This window comes from Octodon degus, unplaced genomic scaffold (assembly GCF_000260255.1).
Source record: "Octodon degus isolate 3935 unplaced genomic scaffold, OctDeg1.0 scaffold00022, whole genome shotgun sequence".
NCBI lineage: Eukaryota > Metazoa > Chordata > Mammalia > Rodentia > Octodontidae > Octodon > Octodon degus.
Window position 1 is genome coordinate 10,452,321 of NW_004524598.1, and position 7,075 is coordinate 10,459,395.

The window sequence follows — 7,075 nt, forward strand, 5'->3', positions numbered from 1 at the left end:
AATCTTATGTTTATAAAGCTAGTGCATTTGCAAAAGAAATGACTTGGCATGTTCAATGTAACACCTTAAAGAGAGCAGAGTTTTGAGCCAATCAAAATATGCTTCTTTGAATTTAGTTACAGTTTTTGCATGCTATGACTGTGGAAAACTTTACGCAAGAAAGAAACAAATCATATAAATGCTTGGGGGAAAATGTTATTCAATGTTAGAAAAGAAATCAAGCTTGTCTAATCATCCATCGTATTACCAGAATAACACTGTGCAAATATGTACTCAAAAATTAGATGTTTATTTCTTATCCTCCTTCTTAGATCTTCTTACACCGCAGTTTTATTTAATAATCCAAGCTGAAATCTATTGAAACCAGTATGTAAAACCAAAGTAGCTTTTTATTATGGAAAACTACTGTGGTACTTTCTAGATGTCTCAGGGCAAATCAAATAAACTAACTGAGGAAGACCCTGAGATTAGAACCAAAAGCCTCAACCAAACTGCATCATGACTCAAAGAATAAAAATAAGTTTTTAAGGCTCTTTACTCTTCAGACCAAACCATAGAATTATTGTTGAGCAATACTATGTGGATGCCTCATTCTTACTATTTGCAGTTGTACTAAGAAAAATGTCAAGATGCAATCCTTAAAAAATACCAGAGTACAGCAAAATGTTGGCAATAGCCAACTTGAAGGCAACCGCCATTCTGCCTCTTATGTAACTAGTACTTGTTACCCCTCTAGTCTAGCTTTTACCCTAAGTTCCTTGCTTTGGCCAAGTTTGAGAAAGGCAGAGGCAGAAAGTTGTATTCTGAACAAACAGTTAAGGAGATGTGTGATTTTCAAGGTACTCCTGTCTTCTTTAATTTAGATTCTTTTCAAATTGAGATGTCACAAAAGACTTAAAATTAGAAGCATACATCACCATTGAGATAAGTGCTTTACGGGAGTTTCCTATTTAAAGTGTTTTGGAGATAACTCACTCAAATACTAATACATATTGAGACAAGAAAAGGGAGGCGAGAGGGACACACACACAGGAAATTTCCAGGTGCCCTTAAGGGAGACAAAGATGATTCCCATCTGATGAGAAACTCACCAATTGCCTGAGAAAGAGAGGGGTTCCCAAAGACTTGGAGAAGATACTGCTGGACATAGGAATGGACTGGTATATGGGCAAAGAAAACACTCAGAATGGACTCAGAAATGCACTGTACCTGCTTGGGTAGGGCAGCTCCCCTCCAGAGCTAAAAATAGAGAACCAGAGCCCTTGAGTACTGTTTGGAGACAAAAATTTGAAATAGAGAATTGAAGACCAATGAGCTGGCAGTTCCTGTCCTCACTGGGGGCAGAGTAATGAAAGCTCCTCAAACAGCAAGAGGCGGACCTGGCTGTTGAGTTCTCTGTTTCAACATTGCCTTGACCAGCAAAGTTATTAAGAAAAACAAAACAGCTTATCTCACTTTTCTAGAAGTACTTAGCATTTTAAAAAGGATTGAGTAATTTGAAGAGTTAATATCTAATCTTCTACCAGAACTAGGAATTAGGCTTTCCTCTCCTCCTGCTTTCATTTTCCCTTCTACTTGTGACATGGCACACCTGCAAAAGAAAAGAGTCCCTAGATCTAAGCTGCCCCCCCCCCAGTATCTCCTGGCAGGGGATTGAGAGGTGAACGATGGGAGCTGTTAGTGGCCAAAACAAAGTGATATGAGGGCCTTGCCCTATTTACCTGGGGCGTCATAAGGACAATAGGAAATGCACGGATCCTGGGATCCACATAGTCTGCTTTCTTCATACTCATATGAGAGCTCTTGTTGGAAAATGGTGATGCAGGGACACACTGGCATGATTAAGTTGGACCACAAGTAGGTGCCATCATTAGAAAACTGTGCTAGGAAAACCAAGGCATGAGCTCTGAATGTACAATCCCATCCCGACTTGCTTCCTTGTCATCATTCATCTAGGCTTTCCAGAGTAGAACCCTTGAGCTCCTCCTCTTTCCACTCTGATCCTCTGAAATTTCAACCTAACTCAGCACTTGACATTGAATTTAAAAAGAATTCTGTAACCTAAGCCTCTCTCCATAGGCTAAGGGTTCATTCAGGGATGCCCAGCTATGGATCCATTCTTTATCAAAGCCCTTGGTTCCCAGTTACCCAAATTAGATCTCCTTCCCCACTTTGCCTCCTATCAGACTAGATCCAAATGTGATTCCATTTAAATTGTTTAAGCCACCAGTACCTTAATTTAAATAGTCAAATATTCAGCTTTTACCCTCAATTGATTGAGAGTGACTTTTAAAGAAAAATAATTTAAGAAATCATCTCCCTGCCTAGGCACTCAAAGATTTATCAGTTGGCTAAATTAAGTGAGACCCCAGGAAGACTGTCCCTCTGCACCTAACATCCACTCATAATTACCTTTCCTGACCATCATTTTAGTACAAATACTTTGGCATTTCTTCATTTGTGCCCCATTAACTCATAAAAATAATTACAGCTAGTTTACAAAAGTAATAACGGGGGGCTTGGGAGATGGTTCAGTAGAATAAGGGCTTGCCTGGCAAGTGCAAGGGTCTGAGTTCAATCCCCAGTTCCAACAAAAAAGCAAACAAATAAACAAAGAAAAAAACAAAAGTAATAACTACAAAATAATTATAGAATGTAAATTAAAATTGAGAGCAGAGTTGAGGAGATAGCTTGGCAGTTTAAGTGTCTGCCTGGCAAGTACAAGGACCCGGGTTCGATCCCCCACTACACATGCTGTGCTAAGCCAGCCACCAGAACTAGGCATAGTGATGCACACCTGTAATTCCATTGCTGGGGAGGATTAGTGAGTCTGAGCTGCATAGTGAGACCTTATACCAAATAAATGAATAAATAAATAAATACTTAAAATACAGTTTCTCTAATAGCAAAGGAACACCCATCTCTGACAAAACAAAAAAGGGGAATATAAATAAAGGATGGTTTGTAGTGAAAAAAAATATATGTACATGCAAGATAGGACAGATATACAGCTACTTTCTCTTAGTTCAATGAGAAGAAAAGTTTGTACTAATATTGTTTAGACAAGATATCATGTCTATGTCTTATCCTTTGAATAACTACTATGAAGACAACAATATGCAATGTAGTAATTATTGTGACTGTCTTACTAACCTGTTTTGAAACTATTTCATTGCTATTTTATCTTTTTTCTCATTGAAATGAATACAAAATTAAAAAATCAATAAAAAATAAAATAAAAATCAAAAATAGAGAGCAATAGGTTATGAGAAGCAAAGAGCAAAACAGATATGACAGTCTCTACCATTACTGACCATTACTGATAAGGAATATAAAATCTGGCTTCCCATTTTCTGGCAGCAAAAGTATAAGAAGGAAATAGTTGGAATAAAAAATTTTACCGATGCTGCATAAGAAGTAAAGTTTATCCTAGCTATATAGAGAGAAATTTTGCCCCATTGTTTTATCTAAGAAGGCGGGAGTGGAACAATGCATAATACTCTTAGACACAGCCTTGCAGAAAATTAAGATGAAATAATCAGAAATCCATTTGCATAGTATCTTTTGGTAAAAGTAACTATACTAAGCATGGAGAAAAGATTATTCATTTTGGCAGGAGGCAGAGAAGATGCCTTCCACATTTGTGCAAAGTGTAATTTGACCAGGTAGAAGAGATAGAACATGAATCTTCCCAAAGCAGAGGTATAAAATTCTGAAAGACAATAGTGTGTTCCCAGAAGCATCAACAGTATGACCATGTTATAGACTGAGGGTAATGTTGGACTAGCATGCAAATCTTGGGTTCCCTGACTTTGGTGGATTCTTCCCAAGTATGTGTGAACTATAAACAGTAGTATCAGTGGCTTTTGCAGCCCAGAGATTTGCCCTCCACAAGTCCTGAGCCTTAGATCAAATCTAAAGTCAGCCCCATGGAGAGCAGAAAATGAGTCTTTCTCTGTATATGTTCAGCCCAGTTGGGGAGATGGAAATTTTCTGGTTCATATTTCACAGTCTTTCAGATAAACCTCAGGTTTTCTTTGGTCTCTATATCAAAAGATTGATAAGAAATAAAAAGAAGACATCTGTTAGTAAAATTAGCTTGCTTGAGGCTGCAGGCGGTCAACTTCAGTCTCTCTGTAGTATACAGGGAGTTCCAGTCAACTTGGCTGGAAGTGCTGAAGGAGAAATAAGTTGCTCCAGTGCAGTGTGCCTCTTGAGATTGTTGGGGTCAGTGACAGAACACTGGAGAACCACTGGTCTCAAAGTCAGTCACAAGACCACCTTCATTAACAACCCCTGGATATAGACTACCAGGTTAGACACAGCTCTTATTAGGCACCTCATATGGAAAAGAGCCTAATTTTACCCTCATGTGCTGTTTTGTGATTAAAATTAGTTCTGGATGTCCAGAATCATTAGGAATTTGAAAGTCATATTGAGTAGATCACACTGCAAAATGTGCCATTAGATTGTGGCATTAACCTCTCAAAATAAAGATTTCCCTCCTGTATCTCATTTTACAGAAATTGAAGAATGATACAAGACTGAGCTCAGCCATAAAGAAGGCAAACTTGGCACTCCTGAGCTTTAGTTCTACATTCCTTTTGTGACTTTTCATTTTCAATATAAAAATCTTGGGCAAGGCCTGAAAATTCAATAACAGCATGAAATCATACCAAAAGGCTTGGCGCTGTGACTTGTGAATGAAGGCTCTAACTACTTCAGGGTGAAATTCCCAGAAATCATTTATTGATGAATCCATTCCCCTGAATGGCAGTTCCCATTACAAAATGTTACTAAAAGATACGCTAATTCTTTCAGAACACTATTGTTTTATGTCCATCACTAATTGTGTGAAGGAAGACTGTGCAATTTTCTAAGATAAAAATAATCCCAAGTTAGACCTAGAATAACCCTTGCCCTGAAAAAGTCCCTTCTAACAGTCACTAGTGTTCTGATAAGTTTTAATACATATTTCAACCTGTCAAAAAGAATTCTAAACTAGATGCATAATGAGCTAATGATTCAGAGCTACTTCCTGAATATGTCAGACACATTTTAAAGCAGAATTAATATTTTTAGAATCTTGTGTTTGTATGAATATTGTAGCCTTAATTTAATGATTAGCACGTGAGTAACCTGAAGAAATCAAAGTATCCTCCAAATTTATACAAAGGTAGGAAAAGTTTTGTGGTAGGAGAATCCCATTTAGCTGATAACATCTGGTAAAGTAGGTCTAACTCAAATACTGTTACTTCCATTTGTTAAAAACAAGTAAAAATGTCTTTGCCCAGTCTTTAGTAATATTGAACAGAAGTTTCCCTGTCTCAAATTATTTAAGGATTGTCTTCGCAAAATTCTTCTTCACTCCCATCAATGTTGAAAATTAAAATGTGATAATCAAGAAATTTTATCATATATTCTTAGGATGTTAAGTGTAATAAAGCATTAGCACACTAGTATAAATTAGCTTACAGTAGAATAGCTACATTTTCATCTTTCCTTCTTAATTATGTCATTGTGGTTACTAATTTCTAAGTGGCTATAATTTATTTGTTGCATCTACAGAGGTTAAGAGTCTCTCAAAGACTGAAAATCTCCTTCTCCTTTTGTCCTATTTCTTGACCTTAATTTGTTTAAAACAAATAAATATATGGTTGTAGGGGGCAAAAATTAACAACTAAATATAGCAAAGTGTCTTATTGATTCAAAAATTCAGGAGTAAAAACATGAGAATGTTTTCTTCTTTTTCATCATTAAAAATAAATTTAAAGCATTTTGTGACAAAATTATAGCTCAATAAAAGATTAGGTATAATGAGAGGTAATGGATTGGAATAAGCACAAAAGAGTTGTGAAGTTCTATTCCAGCCATATGTGGTTTATTCTTTTACTCTTCAGCCATTTTCCAAGTATCTCTAGTTTATAGTGTCACTTCTGTTCAACAGTTCCGGGAAAAAGACAAAATCTACATTCAGCAGTACTTTGAGTTTTCACATGAAGACTCTCTCTCTCTGGTAGTATTCCTTTTCTTAAAGTAGTCATAGTTACTGCTAGAAAATCACAAAGGTAGAGCCAATAAGGACTTGAATCTCATCCCTTTATCTATATCATTATAATAAAAAGAAATCTTAAAAGTAATTTCTCTGGGACATTTTATTGCATATACCATAGTCCAACGTGTACAAGATAAGCTTGGCATTTGTTACTACTGTGGTTATATGAATTGTTTTGAGATATCTGTAAGCGAATTTACTATCAAGGTAAAACACCAACAAACTGTGAATGCCCTATTGAGGCAGAACAAAAGCCATATTGCTGTGCTATTTAGCTGGGATGGCTTTCATCTATAAATAGTAGAAAACTTAATGTGCTTGAACAATAAGGAATCATGTTGGCAGTGGCTACAACAATTGCAAACCTAGAGATAGGGAGCTTGAGAATTAGCATACTTAGTAGATCCTACTTCTTTATCACTTGGTTCCTTGTTTCTGACAATACCATATGTTAGCCTCATCCTTAAGCTGAAATCAAAGTGGCTGAAGCTCTTCTGAGCCTTATATCCATACAGGACAAAAACAGGAACAAAAGTCTCTTCTTTCTTGTTTTCTTTCTTTCTTTCTTTCTTTCTTTCTTTCTTTCTTTCTTTCTTTCTTTCTTTCTTTCTTTTTTGGCAGAACCGGGGATTGAACTCAGGCCTTTGTACTTGCCAGGGAGGTGCTTATTCCACTGAGCCATCTCCCCAGCCCTTCTTATGTTCTTTAAGATAAAAAAACTTCCCCGAAACTTTTCAAACTTCACACACCCAGCCCTGAACCAGAGTCATACTTCGTAATAATTCATACCCTGAAACTGAGATGATACTAACCCTAACCCATGGGACATCCATATAAAATGGGGGTGTGAACGAGCATCAAGGAGAAAGCTATCATTTCTAACCCCACCATCTCTATGCCAAGGCCTCAGAGAAAGCTATTAATACAACTCTGGCACTTTCAACTCAAATGAATTCATTTTGAAACTTACCCAAAACAACAATAAGGAGGCGAGAACAACCTTGGGTTACATATTAATAA